Consider the following 24,270-nt stretch of genomic DNA (forward strand, 5'->3'; position numbering starts at 1 on the left):
AAAGCTGAACTGGGAATCAAACCCAGTAGGCCAGCATCGAAGTCCACTGCACTGTTAGTCAAAATCTTATGGGATTCTTTTGTGCCTCCCAGACTCCTCCGATCATTAAAGGATAGACGTTTACACATTCCTTCAGTATTAGCAGCATGGCTAGAATCCGGCTTTTATTGTGCAGCACCAACATTATTGAACACACTTCCATCAATTTCCTAAATTTAAAGCTGCTTTTGCGGTGGAAAGATGACATCACTATAGTAGTACCTTTGACAGCCTTTACAAATGACACTTTCATTCTCATTCAATCAAAAGAATGGATGAATGACTTTTTGGTTGAAACTTAACCCAGATAAGACAAAATTTTTCTTGCGTCCCCTTCTGATACGATCAAGGAGGACTCAAGAAATTTAAATGGCCGACCATAAAAATCTTGGGAGTCTACCTTGATCGTAAATTGTCTTTCTATTTCCATATTACTTCTCTGGTTTAAAAATCTCACTTCCTATTATGGAAATTAAGAATACTTTGATTTTCTTTCATTTAGACTGCTGGTACAGTCCCTCATTCTCAGTACACTGGATTTCTAAGAAAAATGTAAAAAGGCTGCAGATCATTCAAAATACTGCGGTACGACTGATTTTCAGATTGAAAAGATCAGATCACGTGTCACAGTATTATTATAGACTGCATTGGTTGACAATAGAGGATAGAACAGTTTTCAAATTTGATTGTGTATGTTTTAAGGCCTTGAATGGACTATCTTTTAGATTGCTTCAATTTTGCTACTAGAAAACACTTTTTGATTTTCCACATGTAAAGAGATGTATTTATAAACGATTTCTTAGTAAAACTCTGTGGGACACACAAGTTAGTACTTATATATCAATCTCAACCTCTTACCTAGTCTTTAGAAAACCCATTTGTTTGGTAAATATTTTAATTTGTTACGATCATACTTCATAAGGTTAGTATCTCTTAGCTGTGAACCGCAAGGTAGCTGCGGTATATAAGAATTGATGTAATGTAATGTAACAGTTCTAGCACTAGACATTAGCAAAATCATCATGTCCTAGTTGACTGGAAAATACAAAGGGGTGCTGATAAGTCTTTAGCTTTTCCTATTTCACCTGCTTTTAGACTAACAATACTTTCATCACAACAAAGTTTATTATTTCACATATGTCCAACCTAAATTTTATAATTGTAGCTTGATTATTTAATTTTATTTTATTGGCAGATCTGAAAATGGCGCAAAATGGAGATTTCACTGCAAAAGAGTGCCGAGCGGTTATGAAACATCTTTTCCGAAAAGAGAACTCAGACAAACAAATTAACAATAATATGTCAGTTACATTAGGGGATAAGTGCCCTTCCTATTCCATAGTCAAGAACTGGGTTGCTGCGTTTAGAACACGCCATTAGAACACAGAAGACAAAGACTCAAGTGACAATTCCAGAAAGCGTGGATGCTGTTCATGATATGATCCTGGATAATCAAAGAATATCCACTAAAAAGATATCCTGAGAATGATAGCCTGAGTAGATTATATTATTTATGAGATTTTAGAAATGAGAAAGCTCTCACACAAATGGCTTCCCAATGTTATCAAGTGGATACCTCACAAATCATTCTGGACTGATTTCAGTGGGATCCTGTGGGAGTTTTGCATGAAACTTGAAAAAAAATAATAATTAAAAAAAAAAAAAAAATATATATATATACACACATACATACATACATACATACACACAGAAGAGTAAATCAAAAAGTAAAGGCAAAATACATTTAATGGCTTCAAGAGAAGTAACTGAGCAACTGAAGATATCACTTTTTCACATAGTCCCCATGCAAGATGACACATTTGTTGTATCGTTCAACTAAGAACATAAAAATTGCCATACTGGGAAAGACAAAAGATCCATCAAGCCCAGTATCTTGTTTCCAACAGTGGATAACCCAGGTCCTAAGTACCTAGCTAGATCCCAAGTAGTGAAACAGATTCTATGCTGTTGCACACTGGGATGTATACCTTCAGGTCCAGGTGATTTGCTACTGTTCAGTTTGTCAAATTGACTCATACATCATCCAGTGTTAGAGATTTGTTTGATTTTCTCTGATTCATCAGAAATGAATATCATCTCTGGCACTGGCAACTCCCCCCACAACAGGGAAGAGTGTGGCACAGTGGTTAAAGGTACAGCCTCAGCACCCTGAGGTTGTGGGTTCAAACCCATGCTGTACCTTGTGACCCTGGGAAAGTCACTTAATCCCATTGCCCCAGGTACATTAGCTAGATTGTGAGACCAGACAAGGAAAAATGCTTGAAAACCTGAATAAATTATGTAAACCGTTCTGAGCTACCTTGGGAGAACAGTATAGAAAATTGAATAAATAAACTTCCTCGGTGAAGACCAAGGACAAAGAATGCATTTAATCTCTTTGCTATGGTCTTGTCTTCCCTGAGAGCCCCTTTTATCCCTCAGTCGTCTAGCGGTCCAACCAATTCTCTTCCCAACTTCTTGCTTTTAATATAAGTAAAAAAAATTTTTTACTGTGTTTTTTCTTCCAGCACAATCTTCTTATCAAGGTCTCTCTTCGCCTTCCTTATTGGTGCCTTGCATTTGACTTGACATCCTTGTGCTGTTTACAATTATTTTCAGTTGGATCCTTCTTCCATTTTCTGAAGGATTCTCTTTTAACTCTAATAGCTTCCTTCACCTCACTCGTTAACCATACTGGCTTCTGCATTCCTACAGGGAAGCTTTTTGGTTGCTCCTGAAGCCTGGAGAGCACCGCATCCTTTACTTCATCATTCTTTGTCTTTTGCTCTCTGGGTTGCAGTGATGCACCCATGTCTCATCACTGGTGAAAATTCTCTCCAGGATACTCAGATCTTCATACTGTCTCAGGATCTGGGTCTCAACCGCCACACGCTGTTTGTGCAGATCAATAAGCTGTTTGGGAAGCCATTATGTGTAGACTTTCCTGTATCCCAAGTCATCATGCATTATGGCAAATACTTAGTTGATATCCAAATTTGCAGCCAACTGAGACATCGCTATCCATCAGTCTTCTCTTATAAAGGCATCTACCCTGTCAATGTGCTTGTGTGCGCATTGTTGATGGCAGGGCTGTGGAGTCGGTACTCCTCAGTTTTTTGTACTTCTGACTCAGACTCCCCGACTCCGACTCCTCAGTTTTTTGTACTTCTGACTCCGACTCCGCGTGAAACAAGATCTTCATCCGCGTAAAAAGATGTTGTGCGTATGGTGGGAGAGCTTGTTTGGATGAATTTTTCGAGTCTACACCAGGTGATTTCTACCAACGAGGTATTGAAAACCTTGTTGAACGTTGGAAATAAGTTGTAAACAACAACAAGGGAGAATACATTTATAAGTGTTGGTGCTCCGAATTGTGCGTTGCATGCCATATAGTAAAGCACGTGTTCGTTTTGCGGTTACATGAGGCACTGCATGCATTGGTCTTTATTCTTACAGTAGAGAAATCATTAATTATAACTTTTTGTGAATTGGGACATTTAAACTTGCTTTTTTAAAAATTCCAATCTAAATTTAGTCGGAGTCGGTGCATTATTTGGCAACTCCGACTCCAGGTACCCGAAATTTCCTCCGACTCCTCGACTCCGACTCCACAGCTCTGGTTGATGGGCAACCAGAATGAGCTTCATTGGTTACACATGATCTTTCTGCTTTAAACCTTTTTACCCACTTATAAACCTTTTGTTGATTCATGGTGCTATGTCCATACTGAGTCAATATCTTATGGTAAATTTCCACAGGTTTCACTCCCTCTGCTCAAAGAAAGCTCGCTACTGCACGTTGTTCTTCGATGGTGCCATCTTACAATGGAGTGTCTATGTTTCTGACCTCATGGCTGCCACATGACTGAAGGCTGAGCGCTGCACTATGCATGGAAGAATTATCCTATAGGCAGTGTACAAGTACATATTTTGCATTTCGTTAGCTCTGTTTCGGTTATCACGTAATTTAACAATTTCCTTTACTTTTTGAGACAAAAGAACAATACAAAGAATGGAGACGTCCCAAGAATTTCAAGACAAAGAGGTCATCAAGCAAGGTGTATGTGTTTATCTTCTGGGACAAAGATGGAATTTTGCTTGTGGATTACTTGGAAAAGGGCGCAACCACCATGGCAAAATACTAAGCTGCACTTCTTGACAAAATGGTCTCCAAACATTGAGGCAAGCTTTCAAAAGAAATCTTGTTTCTTCGAGATTGTGGTTGAGACTGAGGCTTTTGTTGTCTTTTTTGTCTAGGACATCTGAGTGGATGATCCTGATGTTGAATGCGGTCGATTATAACGACAATTGGAAGAAAAATAAGATGAGCATTTAGAAGTATTGGAATATTGTCTTGATGACTGAGACTGTGAAGCTTAAACTTTAGACAAGGTTGTCATGTAGTCATTGTGTTTTTTGATTTTTTTTGTACTCTCTTCAATGCAATTCACCAAAAAGGTCATCACCTATACAGAGGACATTGGCGTCTAAATTAGAAATGCAGAGCCAAGCCTGTCTGCACATAGCAATGTCCTTGAGGTAACATCAAAAGTATTGAACGTGGATCTAACCATATACTTTCTGGTCTTCAACAGATGTTGAAAAGGTCTGAGCTGGTCTGCTGGAAGATGTTACACAAAAGTTGGCAATTGTTTTATTAAAGACTATAAATATAAAGTCATGTGAAAATTATAGTTGAGTATTCTATTTACTATAATAGTTGTTTGGCATGCTCTCCTGCCAAACTTAACCAAAGTCCTGCCTTCTCTGTCTGGTGGCATACTGGCATATGTAAGATTGAAACATTCACCCTCTCCAAGGTAGGGAGAACGAGAGGGACGCCACGTGAGCAGACTGCTGGGCATGATGGACCACTGGTCTGACCCAGCAGCGGCAATTCTTAAGTTCTTTAGGGCTGCCTCAACTACTAAAGATTGGTGTTGTAGCTGGGTTTGCCAAAGCCAAGTCAAGTTTGGATTCTGTATCCAACTTACGTGGAGTCACGGATTTCAAAGTTTTTGAAGAGGGCTTCCTTAATGAGTTTGTGTAATGGCACTTTAATGCAATCTTTAGGCCACTTTACATAGTTCAAAACCTCCAGGGACTCAGCATGAGGTTCCTTCTTAGACTCTATACTAACAGATAGTGCATGAAGTTGGTAAAGGACAGTCTTTCAGGTGGGGACCTGCGTCGAGGAGGTGGTGAAGGATCCAAGTGTATCCCCATAGGACTCATCTGTAGAAAACTCTTGTTAATCATCAGAAGAGCGTGGTGGCAAATCTGAGTCAGAGCCCCTGATGTCAGCTTTTCTGAACGTAGATCGTCAAAGAAAGCATTGAGAATGTGATGAAGAATGTTGAGGAGAGGTTTATGTGTTCTGCTTCCTGGATGATGACACATGCGTCAAACATTTTTTCAATGTGGAGGCTCAACTTTGATGTGTCCGAGATCAATGCCTTGAAGGAGTACACAGCTGATGTTTGAACTGAACTGGGAGTATTGATGTAGGACGTTGCTTTATTTATTTCCCTATCAAAAAGTACATTAGAACAGCCATACTGGGTCAGACTAATGGTCCATTTAGCCCAGTATCCTGTTTCCAACAATGGCCAATCCAGGTCACAAATACCTGGCAGAAACCCAAACAGTGAAAACCCAAAAAACTCTGTGGAGTGACGATGTTCCTAAATGGACTTTATTTGAAAGTGTCAAAGTTCCAAAGGTACACTGAAATCATCCACATAAAATAATTCCATCCACATAAAAATAAATCATCCACATAAGAGCCTTAAAGGACCTAGTCCGCTAGGGATACAGGACCCAACATGTTCCGCGTTTCGACAAAAAGTCTTCTTCAGGAGTCCCTGGGGGTACTATAAAGGTGAGTACGTGGGAAACAATTGTGTGGTGAGCCGGAAGTGAGACACTGCTTGCATTTGCAATGGAAAGGTATATAACGTACACCCTTGAAACAACATGGATGTTGGCTTTATCCAATCATTGCCAACTTTAATTTGTATGTGCCTACAGCATTGATAAATGCAAGAACAGTTACCCTGTCCTTTGCGTCCTTAAAACTAGTTGATGCTCATTCATCAGCTGTTGTCAGTGTTTTTCTAGGAACATAGCGCCAGTAGAGACATTTCATCAGTATTGTAAATTTGTTTAGGACCAAGGTTTCCATCAGATATCCTCTTAGCAAATTCATCAATGTAACTTTCAGCTGCCTCAATCAGCAGAAACTTTTTCACCACAGCTTTTGAGATATTTAACACCATGGCACTTCTTAAATTTCTGCAGCCAACCTTGTGAATAATCACATTCACCATCAATGTTCAGTTCTAGATGGTATTTCTTGGCCTGCTTCATTACCATCAAACCAGTCAATGGCATGTGTTCATGCCTTCTTTGCCAAACCCATATGATCTAAATCTTCACATGATCTAAATCTTCATTTTTTGCCCGATACAATGTTTTTTTCTGGTATTCATTCATTTCTGGTCATCACGCTCACTGTAAAGTTTCAACAATTTATCTTTCTGAGTGGCATCCGCAACTCTGTCATTTTCCAGCCTTCTGACCGTTTCTGCCACCCTGAGTGGAATTTGCAGCTTTTCTTTGCCACTTTCTAGCCCTCTGACCTGAATTGCGCAGAGATCAAGAGAAATGCTTAAACCTGTGTTGGTTTCAGCATGTATCACATTACGGAAATTGACTACTTCCAATTTGCATCAAATTTCAGTTTTTAGAATTTTGGAAAAAGAATTTTGTACCTGTATTAAGGGAGAAAGCTCCTTGCCATGGCTAACAGCTGGACTGAAGTAGGTATACTGTGAGCTCCAGTGGGAATAGAAGGAATGAAGAAAGACTAGAGATATGGATATCCTCTGAAACTGCAGGTAATGACTGCATCTGCCAGGAGTTCATACTATTGACAGAGAGTTCCTGAGTCAATGAAAGATCTAGGAAGCTTTATATTGATAGCAAAAGTTCTTTGAATTTGACTGTTTGGTTTGCTTCTGATGACTTTTGTTCTTTTTAAAAAAAAATCTAAATTCTTGCAAATTACAAGTACAGTTCCTGTTGGTTTTCCCGAAGATGAATTATCTGCTGCCAAGCCTGATACATGGGATGAATTTGCAAGTGTTAGCGAGATTAAATTGTGTAGGTCTTCTGTTTCTTCTTGTGACCAATGCTCTCCATGAATATTAGGAGAGATGGGTAAGCTGGTTACATCTGTCTTAACACATATTGTAAATGCTTCAGTAGCCAGTGGTGACTTAATTTGAAGGCAGTGACTGTTCACCCAATTTTGAAAGTTTGAGTTCCAGTGTGCTTTGGAACTATTGACATATATTTGCCCTACCAGTCCTACCTAAGATCACTGAGAAATCAGTATATCTTCATTTAGGTGATTATCTCTATGGAGATTTTGGACCTTTTTCAGTACGGTTTCTACAAGGCCCATAGCACTGAGTCAGTGATGGCTGCAACTCCAGACAAGTTGCATTACGGGCTAGAACCATATGATGGTTATAGTACATTTTGATATTTCTGATGCATGTGATACATTAGCTCATCAGATTTTACTTGTCACCTAAATTCTATATTTCTGTGTGTGGCCTTTCAGGGATGATACTGAAGTGGTTTGAATTATTTTGAAAGGTAGAACACAAGAAGTTTGTGCAGGATCACAGTTATCAAAGGCAAGGCTGATGAAAATTGGAGGTTTTTCCCTATCGAAAGTCCCCTTTTTCTCCCCATATATTTTATTGAAATTGTTTAGATATAACATGAGAGAACAAAGATGCATATCATTGTAAATAAACAGAAAAAGTATACACCTCTTTTACAAAACCATAGCGAGATTTTTAATGCTGGACACGGCTCTAACAGCTCTAATGCTCACTGAATTCTTATCAGCGTTGGAGAAGTAACCACCATGGCTGGCACTAAAAACCATGCTACAGTTTTGAAAAAGGGATATGTGTGTGTGCGCGCGTATTACAGTAGAAACATTATAGATAAAAATATACATTATTATGAAATATTACGAGGTGCCCAAGTCTTCAGAAATTGCAAAACATTTTGATTTTTTTAGGACTATATCTTCGTATTTTCTTATTGATCATAAATAACTTCACCATTTATAAGAACATAAGAATTGCCATACTGGGATAGAACCAAGGTCCATCAAGCCCAGTATCCTGTTTCCAACAGTGGCCATTTGAGGGCCCAAGAACCTAGCTAGATCCCAAGAAGCAAAACAGATTTTATGATACTTATCCTAGGAATAAACAGTGGGTTTCCCCAAGCCATCTCAAAAATGGCCTAGGAAATTATCCAAACCTTTTTTTAAATCTTGCTAAGCGAACTGATTTTATCACATTCTCCAGCAACAAATTCCAGAGTTTAATTACACATTGGGGGAAGAAATATTTCCTCTGGTTTGTTCTAAATCTACTACTTAGTAGCTTCATCACATGTCTCCTAGTCCTAGTATTTTTGGAAAGAGTTAACAAGCAATTCACATCCACCCTTTCTACTCTACTCATTATTTTATAGACCTCTATCATATCACCCGTGAGCTGTCTCTTCTCCAAGCTGAACAGCCCTAGCCACTTTAGTTTTTGCTCATAGGGAAATCATCTCATCCCTTGTACCATTTTCATCACCCTTCTCTGTACCTTTTCTAATTTTGCTATATCTTTTTTCAGATATGGCAACCAGAACTGAACACAGTATTCGAGGTGCGGCCATACCACAGAGCGATACAAGAGCATCATAACATTTTCAACTTTGTTTTCCATTCCTTTCCTGATAAATCCTAACATTCTATTTGCTTTCTTAGCAGCTGCCACACACTGAGCTGAGAATGTTCTATGCACAATGTAGCATAGAAACATTATGGCAGATAAAGGAAAAGTGGCCCATCCAGTCTGCCCATCCGCAGTAACCATTATCTCTTTCAGAGAGACCCTATATGCCTATCCCAGGTCTTTTTTAATTCAGATACTGTCTCCACCACCTCTTATGGGAGATTATTCCATGCATCTACCACCCTTTCTGTAAAAAAGTATTTCCTTAGATTAGTCCGGAGTCTATCACCTCTTAACTTCATCCTATGCCCTCTCATTGTAGAGTATCCTTTCAAATTAAAGAAACTCGACTCATGCACATTTATATTATGTAAGTATTTAAACATCTCTATCATATCTCCCCTCTCCCACCTTTCCTCCACAGTATACAGATTGAGATCTTTAGGTCTGTCACCATACACCTTATGATGAAGACCATGCACCATTTTAGAAGCCTTCCTCTGGACTGACTCCATCCTTTTTATATAAATTGTACACAATATTCTAAATGAAGTCTCACCAAAGTCTTATACAGGGACATCAATACCTCCTTTTCCTACTGGCCATACATCTCCCTATGCACCCTAGCATCCTTCTAGCTTTCGCCATCACCTTTTCAACCTGTTTGGCCACTTTAAGATCAACACATACAATTACACCCAAGTCCCGCTCTTCTGTTGTGCACATAAGTTTATCACCCCCTAAATTGTACCATCCCTCAGGTTTTTGCAACCCAAATGCATTACCTTGCAGTTCTTAGCATTAAATTTTAGCTGCCAAATTTCAGACCATTCTTAAAGTTATTCATACCATCCTGGGTGTCTACTCTGTTGCAGATTTTGGTATTATCCACAAATAGGCAAATCTTACCTGAAAGCCCTGAAACAATATCTTTTATAAAAGTGTAAAAAAGAACAGGTCCAAGAACAGAATCTTGAGGCACACCACTGGTAACATCCTATTCCTCAGAGCGATCTCCATTGATCACCACCCTCTATCGTCTTCCACTCAACCAGTTCTTGACACAGCCCATCACTTTGGGACCCATTCCGAGGGCACTCAGTTTATTTATTAGACATCTGTGTGGAACACTATCAAAGGTTTTGCTATCCAATTCTCCAATTGATTAGATTTGTCTGACAAGACCTAACTCTACTGAATCCATGTTGCCTCCAGTCCAGTAATCCACAGGATTCCTGAAACTTCACCATTCTGTTTTAAAAGCATTTCCATTAATTTGCTTACCACAGAAGTCAGACATACCAGCCTGTAATTCCCTACTTCTTCCTTTCTTCCACTTTTGTGGAGAGGGACAACATCCATTCTTCTCCAGTCCTTTGGTACCACTCTCGACTCTAGAGATTCATTAAAAAGGTCAGTCAGTGGAGCTACCAGAACTTTCCTCAGTTCCTTCAGCACCCTCGGATGTACACCATCCGGCCCCCTCGCTTTATCTACCTTTATTTTAGCTAGCTCCTCACGAATACAACCATCTGAAAATCGATCAGGGTCTACCACTCCTCCATTCCTATTCATGTTTGTCTTCTGTGGTCTCGCTCCTGGCGCTTCAGCCGTGAACATAGAACAGAAATATTTGTTAAGCAATGTCTTTTCTTTATCAGCTTCTACATATTTCTCCCCTTCACCTTTGAGTCTCACAATGCCACTTTTGCACTTCTTCCTATCACTAATATATCAAAAAAATGTTTTGTCTCCTCGTTTTATCATCTCAGCTATTTTTTCTTCTATTTGCATCTTTGCTTTCCTGACTACACGACCAGCCTCTCTAATTTTTCCAGATATTTTTGCCTGTCTTCCTCTTTCTGTGATCTTTTGTAGTTTATGCTCAACTACTACTTTTGAGAACCAAAGCTGCCTTCTTTTCCTCTTACTTTTACTTACTTGCTTTACAAAACGGTTTGTTGCTCTTGTAAATGCTTTCACTTTTGCCCACTGCATTTCCACTCTTTCCAGACGTACCAAGCCAGACAATTGCTTGATGTAATCTCCCATCTGAACAAAGTAAGTTTAAAAAAAAATTCTTTGCTTTTGAATGTGCCCTCTCTATACTCACCTTAATATTAAACTGTACCATGCAGTGATCACAGGATGCCAGATGATTACACACTGTAACATCAGAAACACTTTCCCCGTTTGTAAGCACTAAGTCCAGTATGACCCCCATCCCACATGGGTTCCATTGACAACTGTTGGAACAGTTCTACTTGTAGAGAATCCAGGATCTCCTTAGTTTTAGAAGACACTGAAATAGGGACCCCCTAATAAACATCCGGCACTTTAAAATCACCTATTAGTAAAACTTCCCCTTCTTTAGAAACATAGAAGATGACGGCAGAAAAGGGCCACAGCCCATCAAGTCTGCCCACTCCAACAACCCTACCCCCTTGAATTTATCCCCCTAGAGATACCACATGTGTATCCCATTTACATTTTTTTTACCCCCCTAGAGATCCCACATGTGTATCCCATTTCCTTTTAAAATCCGGCACGCTGCTGGCCTGAATCACCTGAAGTGGAAGTTCATTCCAACGATCGACCACCCTTTCAGTGAAGAAGAACTTCCTGGTGTCGCCATGAAATTTCCCACCCCTGATTTTCAGCGGATATCCTCTTGTGGCCGAGGGACCTTTAAAAAAGAAGATATCATCCTCCACCTCAATACGGCCGGTGATATATTTAAACGTCTCTATCATGTCTCCTCTCTCTCTCTACGTTCTTCGAGTGAGTATAGCTGCAATTTATTCAGCCTTTCCTCATACGGGAGGTCTTTGAGTCCCGAGACCATCCTGGTGGCCATTCTTTGAACCGACTCAACTCTCAGCACATCTTTTTGGTAATGTGGCCTCCAGAATTGTACACAATATTCCAGATGAGACCTCACCATGGATCTGTACAACGGCATTATAACTTCGGGCTTCCGGCTAATAAAGCTTCTTCGGATACAACCCATCATTTGTCTTGCCTTTGATGAAGCCTTCTCCACTTGATTGGCAGTCTTCATGTCTTCGCTAATGATCACCCCCAAATCACGTTCCGCCTTGGTCCTAACTAAGGTTTCACCATTAAGTGTGTAGGTTTTGCATGGATTCCTGCTGCCGAGGTGCATGACCTTACATTTTCTAGCATTGAAGTTTAGCTGCCAAGTCGAGGACCAGTGTTCCAATAGAAGTAGGTCCTGCGTCATACTGTCTGGTAAAGTATTCTCACTTACTATGTTGCATAGTTTGGCATCATCGGCGAATAATGTGATTTTACCCTGAAGCCCCTGAGTCAGATCTCCCACAAATATGTTGAAGAGGATCGGGCCCAAGACCGAGCCTTGCGGCACTTCACTGATCACCTCTGACGTTTTTGAAGGGGCACCATTCACCACCACTCTCTGAAGTCTACCATTTAGCCAATCACTGACCCATGTAGTTAATGTCTCTCCCAGTCCCATTGATTTCATCTTGTTCAATAGTCTGCGGTGCGGGACGCTATCAAAAGCTTTACTAAAGTCCAAGTAAATGACGTCTAGGGAATCACCCACATCCAGTTTCCTTGGGTTCATAGACAACGGCGCGAAAGACAAAAGCGCGCGCCGACAATTGAGCGCAGCGCGCGCCGCCGCGCCACTCTAAATTACAGTTTTTAGGGGCTCCGACGGGGGTTTTTGTTGGGGAACCCCCCCAGTTTACTTAATAGATATCGCGCCGGCGTTATGGGGGGTTGTAACCCTCCACATTTTACTGTAAACTGAACTTCTTCCCTAAAAACAGGGAAAAAGTTTTCAGTAAAATGTGGGGGGTTACAACCCCCCACACTGCGGCGCGATGTCTATTAAGTAAAGTGGGGGGTTCCCCCCACACGCCCCCCCTTCGGAGCGCTAAAAACAGTAATTTAGAGCGGCGCGGCGGCGTGCGCTGCGCTCAATTGTCTGGGCGCGCCTTTGTCCCGGCGCGCTTTTGACCTGACACCGTTTCCTTGTTATCCAGTCAAAGAAACTAATTAGATTGGATTGGCAGGACCTGCCCTTGGTAAATCCATGTTGGCGGGGATCCCGTAGATTCTTCTCGTCCAGGATCGTATCTAATTTATGCTTAATTAGTGTTTCCATGAGTTTACTCACTATGGATGTGAGACTCACCGGTCTGTAATTTTCCGCCTTTGTCCTGCAGCCCTTTTTGTGGAGTGGGATTACATTGGCTGTTTTCCAGTCCAAGGGGACTCTTCCCGCCTTCAAGGAAAGATTGAAGAGCATAGACAATGGCTCCGCCAGGACATCACACAGCTCTCTAAGCACTCTGGGGTGTAGACTGTCTGGTCCCATGGCTTTGTTCACTTTGAGTCTTGATAATTCGCAGTAGATGCTGCTGGGTGTAAACTCGAAATTCCAGAACGGGTCATCTGAGCTTTGCCTTGCTTGCAACTGTGGACCGGACCCTGGCGCCTCGCAGGTAAAGACTGAGCAGAAGTATTCGTTTAGTAGTTCGGCTTTATCGGAATCTGATTCTGCATAAGTCCTGTCTGCTTTCCTAAGGCGTACTATCCCATTTGTGTTTCTTTTCCTATCACTGATGTACCTGAAGAAGGATTTATCCCCTTTCTTAATGTCCTTTGCTAGATTCTCTTCTATTCGAAGCTTGGCCTCTCTGACTGCCGTTTTGACAGCTTTGGACGCCAGATAGTCTTCTTTTACTGCTCCTCTTCCTGAGTGTTTGTAGGAAACAAATGCTTTTTTCTTTTTCTTAACGAGGTCCGAGATTTCTGTAGTGAACCACTGGGGTCTGTTATTCCTCTGTCGTTTGCTTGTTGTTTTTATATAGCGATTTGTTGCTTCATGTAGGGTAGATTTCAGGTTTGCCCACATAGCCTCTACATTATTGGTTTCGGCATGGTCTTGCAGTGCCCGACGGACGAAGTCTCCCATGCGTTTGAAGTCAGTGCCCCGAAAATTAAGGACCTTTGTTGTTGTGGTCGATCTGGAGAAACCCTTCCGAAGGTTGAACCAAATCATGTTATGGTCGCTGGAGGCCAGTGTATCACCTACCGAAACTTCCGATACGCTGTCTCCGTTGGTGAGTACCAGGTCTAGTAACGCCTGGTCCCTAGTGGGCTCCAATACCAATTGTTTGAGCCGTGCACCCTTTATGGAGGTTAACAACCTTCTGCTGCCGCTAGTTTGTGCAGTAAGTGCATTCCAATCTGCATCGGGCATATTAAAGTCCCCTAACAGTACTGTGTCCCCATGCAAGGTGATGTCTTCAATTAATTCCATATCCTTGTCTACCTGTTGTCTTGGAGGTCTATAAATCACACCAAGATACAGGCATTTTTTGTTTCCTCTAGCCAGGTTCACCCAGAGGGATTCCCCGGTATACTTGACATCTGTGATTATGGTAGTTTTGATGTCTTCTCTAGTATATAGAGCTACCCCTCCTCCTAACTTGCCCTCCCTGTCTCGACAGAATAAGTTGTAACCCGGTATAACCATATCCCACCCGTGTGAGTCCGTGAACCAAGTTTCGGATATCGCCACTATGTCTAGGTCGGCGTTCATTATTTCCGTCTCTAAATCTAGAATTTTATTGCCCAAACTGTGTGCATTGACATTCATAGCTCTCCATACCTTATGTTTGCTAAGTCCCTGTACAGAGTTTCCCGCCTGAGTTAGTGTGACCCCTGATATATTGTTTACAGTGTGTGCACTTACCTCAGATTCAAGAGTGGTGACGCACCTCCTCAGGATAGTTACTTACTGCTCCAGAGAATGAATGGATACCCTCCCCCAACTTACCTAGTTTAAAGCCCTTCGAAGTAGGTGGGGTAGTCGACGTCCGAAGACGTTTTAACTCTTCTGGTCAGGTGGAGTCCGTCTGGTCCCTGAAGTCCCTGCAGTGCCTCTCCATGGTCCAGAAATCCAAAGTTCATCTCCCTGCACCATCCATGTAGCCACTCGTTAGTCCTCTGGATACGCTCCTCCCGGGCTCTACCCTTGCCTCTTACTGGGAGGATTGATAAGAAGACCACCTGCGCTCCCAACTGCCTCAGCTTCTCACCCAGGGCTCCAAAATCTTCGGGTATGGTCTCCGGGGTGTTCCTGGCAGTGTCATTCGTTCCGACGTGGATGAGAAGCATGGGGAAGTGGTCCTGTGGTTTGAGAAGTCTATCTAGACAGACATCTCGGATTCTGGCCCCAGGCAGACAGCAAACCTCCCTTGATTGTATATCCGGTCTGCAAATTGGTCCCTCGGTGCCCCTTAACATGGAGTCCCCAATGACCATCACCCTGTGTTTCTTTGAGGGGAGCTGTTCAGTCGTCCCTGGGACTGGGGTCATGTGTCGGACGTCTTCCTGTACCTCAACTGCAGTCCCTTCCTGTAAGATCTGGAATCTGTTCCTCAGGGCAATTTGTGGGGTCGATGTAAAACTGCCCTGTTTGAGAGAAAAGGAAGAAGATGAAGAAGAAACTGAGAAGGGGGGGGGGGGGGGGGGTCTCCTCTGCTTGCCTGTGGAGGAAGTTACCAGCTGCCAGGAGTCGGCATCCCCAGCCATTTCCTGTACCCCAGTCGTTGGTCTCGAAGCTGAGGGTTTGGGTGTCACGAGGATGGAATTGTCCAGTGCCTGCTCGGAGATTTGGGACAGCTCCTGGACTATGCCGTCGATGAAGGCCTCATCCTCTCTGATGCTTCTCAATCGCCTCACCTCCTCCCTTAGGCTCAACAGTTCCTGTAATATGTCTCCTTCCAGCTGTCCCACCTCCTCTGTCTGTGTAGAGACTGTGGTGTATTGCTGGGGGGGGGGAGGGGGGATGGCCTCGGTCTGCACACACGCCTCTGTCCACCATCCAGGGTCATCCTCCGTCTGTACATAGGCCATAGCCATCCCCTGGATCCCTCCGGTGACTGGAATGCTGGTCTTGATTGCAGTCCTGGTGCTTCTTGTTCTCCCTGACATTTCAAATTGTTATTTAGGTATGCCTGCCTGTTAGTTAGTTGAGAAAGCCTGCCTGTTAGTTAGTTTGTGAATTTGAGAGAAAAGTCTGCCTGTTTAAGAGCTTGAAAGAAAGGAAAAAAGTCTGCCTGAGAGTTTGAAAGAGAAGTCTGCTTGCTAGTTCGTTGGTTTGAGAGTTTGAGGGATTGGGGTGTCTGGGAAGGTCTGCCTGCTATGTAATTTGAGAGGATGTATAATTAGAGATATGTAGTTAGAGAGGATTGCCTGCTTGTTAGTGAGTTAGAAAGGTCTGCCTGTTAGGATTAAAGATAGATGGAAAGTTTTAGATGTGTTTGAGAAAGACTGTTTCTATTGGTTGTCTGTGGTCTTGCTTACTGTTTGTTGTCCCCTGAGAGTTGTGATTCTGCTGGTGCTGCTGTGCGTGCGGTTGAGTGTTTGTCTGGGGAGTGTGGTGCTCCCTGAAGCTTGTCTAGGTAACTGACTGGTGTATTGCGATTTGGAACCCTCTGTGGGGCAGCTTAGCTCCCTGGCTCCTTCTTAAGGCTCCTTCGCAAAGGCGCCCTCGCTAAGGCGAGCGCCTTTGCCGCTCGCCGAATGGCTGCGCGCCATTGGTTCCCCTCCTTTTAAGGGGGAGTCCAGGCGCTCTGACTTGCTGGGGGTGGGCGGAGCTTCCTCTCGCCGCTACCCCGCTCTGCCTGCCTTCGCCTGCTCTTTCCCTCGCGGCCACGCTCTTACCAGCGCTTCTCCTCTCCCTCTCCTGCTGGTGCCTGCTTGAGCTGCTGCCTCCCCGACTCGGCCCGAGCAAGATATATTCAGGATGTTTATGTTTAAGATTTGATATACCGCTCCTATATTTTACTTACCTAAGCGGTTTACAATGTATCAAACTAAAATGAAATTAGGTACTTGAGAAAAACTACCCTATCTATCCCGAAGACTAACAATCTAACTACTAAATCTATTAAATCTACTATTAAATCTCTGTCATAAGAACATAAGCAGTGCCTCTGCTGGGTCAGACCAGGGGTCCATCATACTCAGCAGTACGCTCACTTCTTCCGTCTGTGAAGGAGGCCTATATATCACACAAATGTAAATATATTCACCATTCCCTTTCCAAATTGATCCACTCTGCCTCTTCCTTGCCCTGCAGATCCTGCAATTGTGTGGTTTTAAAATGATCTTTAACATATAATGCTACGCCCCTCCTTGTCTTCCTATCCTATCTTCCCTGATTATAGCTCGGTATAACTACATCTCAGTCATGGTTCTCTGTGAACCATGTCTCCGTGATCGCTACTATATTTAACTCATCTTCTTCCATCATAGCTTTGCGATCCAGAATCTTGTTTTCCATATTTTGAGCATTAGTATATACTACTTTCCAGTATCTTCGATAATGACACTTAGATCCTTTTTGGAGGGCAGTGACTCCTAACACAGAACCCAGCATCACATAGCTATAGTTCGGATTCCTCTTTCCCACATGCATCAGTTTGCACTTGCTCACATTAAATGTCATCTGCCTTTTTAACTCCCAGTCTTCCAGTCTCACAAGGTCCTCTTGCAATTTTTCAGAATCCTCTTGTGATTTAACAATTTTGTCTCATCATCAAATTTAATTCTCACTAGTTATTCCCATCTCTAGATCACTGATAAATATGTTAAAAAGCAGCGGTACCTGCAAAGACCCCTGAGGAACCCTAGTATTTACCCTTCTCCATTGAGAACATTGACCATTTAAACCCACTCTCTGTTTTCCATCTTTCAACTAGTTCTTAATCCATAATAGGACATTACCTCCTATTCCATGACTTTCTAATTTCCTCAGAAGTCTCTCATGAGGTACTTTGTCAAATGCCTTTTGAAAATCCAAATACCTTTATCCACATGTTCATTAACCTTCCTCAAAGGAATGTAGTAAATTGTGAGGCAAGATTTCCCTTGACTAAATCCATGTTAGATTTGTCTGATTTTGCATTGTATATATGAGTATGTAGGTGTAATGAAAATGCTGCTTGTAACCCGCAGATTTAAAAGTCTATGTTAGAAACCCAATTAAACTGACAATGCACTATATGAGTATACTTATATATTTATTTTTTAAATTTCTATACCATTTTTTTCCGAAACGGTTTACAAGGAGTTACATACATAAAATGTTAAAAATCTATACAAAATAAAAAATAAAACAAATCAATTGCTCAGAAAAATGCATCAACTAATAGTTGAGTCTTCAACATTTTCCTAAATGAATTCATCTCTCCACATTTTCGAATCTGGCCTACAAAGCCATTCCACAGCTTGACTCCTGCACATGTGAAAGTCACTGTAACATAGTAAATGACAGCAGTTAAGACCTGAATAGTCCATCCAATCTGCCCATTAGCTATACCCATTAAAAATACTTGATCAAATTAACTTCTCTCTTTGGTATTTCTGGGTCATAGACTGTAAAGTCCACCTGGTATTGTCCTAGGTTCCAAATGTTGAAGTTGCCATCCAAGCTCTCTCCAGCCCATTCAACCATCCTGTTTGCAGGATATTACATTACATTAGTGATTTCTATTCCGCCATTACCTTGCAGTTCAAGGCGGATTACAAAAGATGATATCTGGCAATTTCCAGGGGAGATAAAGAGTAGATCAGGATGCTTCGGGGAAATGGGAAGGTGCTTGCAGTATTAAGTCAATTTCAGGAATTTCTTGAACAGTAGTGTCTTTATTTCTTTTCTGAACGTTTTGTAGTCTGGGGTCGTTGTCAGTAGATTGGAGATTTGGTTGTCTAGTTTTGCTGCTTTTGTGGCTAGGAGGCCATCATACAGTTTTTTCCGTTTAACTTCTTTGATTGGAGGGTGCGTGAATGGAGTGTGGATTTTCCTATGTTTAGTTGATGTAGTTTGGATGAAGCGGTTGTTCATGTAGGTTGGGCTGTCACCGTTTATTGTTTTAAATAGTAGACAGTAGAATTTGAATAGAATTCTTGCCGGAATTGGAAGCCAGTGTGAGTTGAGGGTATGCCTCTGTGATGTGGTCGTGTTTCCTCAATGAATAGATAAGTCTCAGTGCTGTGTTTTGGATTGTTTGTAGTTGTTTTGTCATTGTTGCTGGGCAGGGGAGATAGAGAATATTGCAATAGTCTAGAAGACTTAGGATTAGGATTTGTACTAAGAGCTGGAATTGTGTTCTGTTGAAGAATTTTCAAACTTGTCTTTAAAGTTTCTCATAACTGCGAATGATTTTTGTATTGCTATATTGATTTGTGGCTGCATGGTGCAGCATCTGTCTATCGTCATTCCTAGTATTTTTAGGGTGGGTTAAATGGGGTAATTGATTGAGTTAATTTCTATATTGGTTATGGTTGGGACTTTGTTATTTTTGAGGAGGATGAATTTTGTTTTGTCTGGGTTTAGTTTCAGTTTGTGATCTTTCATCCATGTTGCTACTGTTTCAAGTGATTGGTGTAGTGTGTCTGTCATGGAGGGTTTTGATTGATCGAAAGGTATGAGAATGGTGATGTCGTCTGCATAGCTATAGGAAGTTAGGCCTAGTTTGTCCAGGCAGGTGCCAAGGGAGGCAGTGTAGAGATTGAAGAGAGTAGGGGATAGTGGGGATCCCTGGGGTACGCTGCATGGGTTGGACCAAGGTTCAGATTTTTCTTTATCCAACTTTACTCTGTAGGTTCTGGATTTTAGGAATCCTTCAAACCATGAGTATACCTTATCAGTGATTCCTATTGTATCCAAAATTTGCAGTAGAATGTTATGGTCCACCAGGTAAAATGCTGCAGTCAGATCCAGTTGTATGAGCAACATTTTTTTGCCTGTGCTGAGGTGTTGTCTAGCTGTGTCAATAAGGGAGCCTATTATTGTCTCTGTGCTGAAGTTGGTTCTGAAGCCTGACTGCATAGGGTGGAGTATGTTGGTGGTGGAGTATGTTCCAGATAGTTGGTGAGGAGTTTGGCTACAAGCCCTTCTGTTAGTTTGACATAGAGAGGTATTGAGGCAATGGGTCTGTAGTTGGATGGTTCATCCGTTGCTCCTTTAGGGTCTTTTAGGATCGGGGTGATGATGATTTCACTGAGGGCAGTTGGGAAAAGGCCGTCTGTGAGCATGGTTTGTATCCATTGTAAAAGAAGGGCACGGAATTTTGTGCTGGAGGTTTTTAAGAGATATGGTAGGCAGTGGTTGAGGTCGCAAGTTGCGTGGCTGTACTTTCTATAGAGTTTGTTAAGGTCGGACCATTGTATAGTGGGGAAGTGTGACCAAGTTCTGTCTGCTACAGTAGAGTCTTTTACTGTGGGGGGTATTGTAATTGCTTTTAGGTGGGTTGGGGTACCATTGAGGGTAGCTCAGGCATTTGTAATTTTGTCCTTGAAGTGTTCTGCTAGGAGGGTGGCTGAGGGGAGGGGGTATTGTTAGCAGTCAGGTAGGGTTTGGTATCAGTAAGATCTTTTAGTATTTGAAATAGTTTTTTGGAGTCTTGGGTATCTGTGCCTATTAGGTTGGTGTAGTGAGCTTTTCTCTTATCCTTTAATTATAGTTTGTATTGTTTGTTTAGTTTTTTCCAGGTGGTTTTTGTATGTTCTAGGTTAGTTTTTCTCCGTTTTCTTTCTAGTTGTCTACATTGTCTTTTGAGTAGGAGTAGTTCGTTGCCAAACCATTTGTCTGATTGTCTACTGGTTCTGGTTTGTAATGGGGCTAGTTCGTCAAGGGTATTAGTACTCAGTTTGCACCATTGTGAAATGAAGTCCTTGGGGTTGCATTCCTGGATTGTTTTGCCTATTTTAGTCCAGAATTTGGCAGGCTCGATGTGTTTGCGTGAGGTGTAGGTTAGTCTTTTGGATTTTGGTATGGTTTTGTTTTTGGTCCAGTTGATGTTGAAGGAGTATGTGTAGTGGTCTGACCAGAGGGATTGGGACCACCATAAGGTCTGGCCAGTAACATCCTCATGTTCCAAATTAGTGGAGTTCCCATTGATGACTCCCCAGCCTATCCTACACCAAATCATCACATATGGGACACAGACCAATCAAGTCTGTCCAGTACCAGCCTTAGTTCTTTAATTTAAATTATTTGTTTTCTAATTAGAGATCCTCTATTGTAAATCTATATGGCACACAGCTATGAGTGTGGTGTGGACCCGACACGGTGCGTGTTTCGATCAATGATAACCTTCTTCTGGGGTCCAATCCAATTAGACCACAAGGATGGTTCTGCCACAAAGCATGGCATTCATATCTACATGTCTAGGGTTAGCCTTTGTTTTCAACAATGCGGCACCTTCGGATCGAAGGGATCTTTGATAATACTGGTTGCAACCTACCTTGAACTAGGCTTCAGAGAATTTGGCGGGATATGATACTACATACAGTACAATAAAACACGAATCCATGCTTATGTATGAGCATTCTATTTTTATTCTTTATAATAGTCTTTACTATTTTGCCCGGCAGCGACATCAGACTCATCGGTCTATAATTTCCCGGATCTTTTCTGGAACCCTTTTTAAAAATTGGTTTTGGGTTGGTCGCTCTCCAGTCTTCCTGTGTCATGCTGAATTTTAAAGATAAATTATTAACTATAGCTCTTCAATTCTATCAACAATCTGGGATGTATACATAAGAACATAAGATTTGCTGCTGCTGAGTCAGACCAGTGGTCCACTGTGCCAAGCAGTCCACTCACGTGGTGGCCCTTAGGTCAAAGACCAGTGTTCTATTTGAATCTAGCCTTACTTGCGTATGTTCTGTCCCAGTAGGAACTTATCCAACCTTGTCTTGAATCCCTGAAGGGTGCTTTCCCCTATAACAGCCTCCGGAAGAGCGTTCCAGATTTCTACACATTCTGGTTGAAGAAGAACTTCCTTACGTTTGTACGGAATCTTTTCCTTTCCAACTTTGGCGAGTTCCCTCTCGTTCTCTTCACCTTGGAGAGGGTGAACAATCTCTCTTTCTCTAATATCTTGAATGTTTCGACCATGTCCCCTCTCAGTCTCCTCTTTTCAAGGAAGAAGAGGCCCAGTTTTTCTAGCCTCTCATTGTACAGCAACTCCTCCAGTCCCTTAACCATTTTTGTTGCTCTTCTCTGGACCCTTTCGAGTAGTAGGTTTACAGGAACTTTAATATAAAGAAAGGAAAACATAATAAGAGTTAGTGATTATAAAGAGGGTAGCAAGATTTACATTTTTGAGAATAGTGTTGGACACAGTATTCCAGGTGGGGGCGTACCATGGCTCGGTACAGCGGCATGATAACCTTCTCAGATCTGTTTGTGATCCCCTTCTTAATCATTCCTAGCATTCTGTTTGCCCTTTTTGCTGCAGCCGCGCATTGCGTGGACGGTTTCATTGACTTATCAACAAGTACTGCCAAGTCTTTCCTGGAGGCTCTGAGTATTGCACCGGACATCCTGTATTCGTGCATATGATTTTTGTTACCGACATGCATCACCTTGCACTTATCCACGTTGAACCTAATTTGCCATTTCGCGGCCCAGGCAATTTGCTAGTTTAGTTTAGATTTGTTTCAGTTTCTCTGGTTTATCAGCATTGAATACCATTTCTGGCACCACTATCTCCCCCATATCTTCCTCAGTGAAGACTGAAGAAAAGAATTCATTTACTGTATTTTTCACTCCATAAGAAGCACTTTTTCCCCCAAAAAAGTGGGTGGAAATAAGGGTGCATGTTATGGAGCGAATACTGCCCCCCCCTTGTACCTTTTGTAATCCCGGCAGTCCAGTGCTTCCACCGGTAGCCTTCACACTCCCACAGTGCTGAGCATTTCTCAGAGATCAGCAGAACTGCAATTGCGCCAGATTCAGAACAGCCCCTGTCTTGGCAGCCAGCTCCACCAGCCTGCCCGCCCAACGGAGCTGTTTCCATCTCAAGCTCCTCGTCCACCTGTCATAAGTCTCGGCTCTTTGCACCAGACCTTTCTCTTCCCGGTGGCCCCCGCCATCCAGTCTTCATTCGCTGCCTTCACTGCACACGCATGACTGACGCTGATGCTCTAGTCTAAGGCATTGGGAAGCGACGGTCATGACCTAGTGAGACCTGGGCAGAATTTGCGTGCGGCCGCCCCGGGATTTTGTTTAGCGCGCGCTGCTTAGAGAAGGGGACGGCTGGACTACGAGGGTGGCAGGCATGCTGTGGAACAGCCCACAGGCTGGACTGCGGATCCCCTGAGCCTGCTCCTTCCTTCCATGCTGGATAGGAGAAAGACGCTGAAGACCCGTGAGAGAGTCATACTGAGGGAGTTGAGGGGTGGGAAGCAACAGTGCGATATATTAATCCCGGGGGGAGGGGGGACAGGGAGACATAAGAGATGGTGGGCATGGAAGAAGAAGGGACAGAGACACAGAGGGGCAATGCTGATCAGTGGAGAAGAGGGAGGGACAGGGAGAAAGAGGACAGGACAAGATACACACACAAAAGGAAAATGCTGAATATGAGGGTAGATGTTGAAACAGGAGGGAGGAAAGGAACAGGATATAGAAGGGAGATGTTTGTTACACAGGACAGATAAGGCTGCAGGAGGAAGATGGTGGACATGGAGAGAGAAGAAATGTGAGATGGACAGAAGTTACTAAAAAGACAAGAAAAAATAATGCTTTGGCAGCTGCTTTCATGGAGTGTCTGTTTATTTATGGTCATTTACCCTAAATCAGTTTTTACATAGTAATCACATGGCCCACAATATCTGACTGAATGTGCATCCCCCTATATTGCGCTCCAGAAGCTGGCTATACCATTGAGAAGAGTTAAGGCTGCAAACTGTGAGGATGGGGTGTCCTGGCATCCGGACAGCTTTTCAAAACCTGGCACTTTGTCCAGGTTTTAAAAAGATGTCAATACAGCACTGCACCTGCCACTAGGCCTGCCTGCCCTGCGCCCTTTTCCTGCCTGCCCTATTCCCTGCCCTGGCCTACCACTAGACCACCAGAAGGGGGACAAGGTGAAGAGCCTGGCAAGGAGTGTGGGGTTGGGTGCAGAGGATTTAGTGCATTTTCCCCCTGTTTTCCTCCTCTAAATCTAGGGTGCGTCTTATGGTCAGGTGCATCTTATGGAGCGAAAAATAAGGTAATCTCTCTTCTATGGCCTTGTCTTCTCTGAGTGCCCCCTTTAACCTTTGGTCGTCTAGCAGTCTAACCAATTCTTTTCCCAACTTCTTGCTTTAATATACCTATGTGTTTTTGCTTCCAGCGCAATCTTCTTTTCAAGGTCTCTTTGCCTTCCTTATCAGCACCTTGCATTTAATTTGCTATTCCTTGTGCTGTTTACAATTCTTTTCAGTCGGATCCCTCTTCCACTTTCTTTTAGCTCTAAAAGCTTCTTTTACTTATCTCGTTAACCACTGGTTCAGGCTTTTGCTTCTCAGCTTGCCCTTTTATGAAAATACAACAGTAAGGAGAACACCCC

The 24,270-nt window shown here is 42.5% G+C and overlaps 1 protein-coding gene across 1 annotated transcript in view; it reads right to left on the minus strand.

The window, feature by feature from the left end:
* YLPM1 (YLP motif containing 1) overlaps positions 1-24,270 on the minus strand; it is a 500,153-nt gene that overhangs the window by 47,163 nt on the left and 428,720 nt on the right.

This window comes from Geotrypetes seraphini, chromosome 7 (genome assembly GCF_902459505.1).
Source record: "Geotrypetes seraphini chromosome 7, aGeoSer1.1, whole genome shotgun sequence".
Lineage (NCBI taxonomy): Eukaryota > Metazoa > Chordata > Amphibia > Gymnophiona > Dermophiidae > Geotrypetes > Geotrypetes seraphini.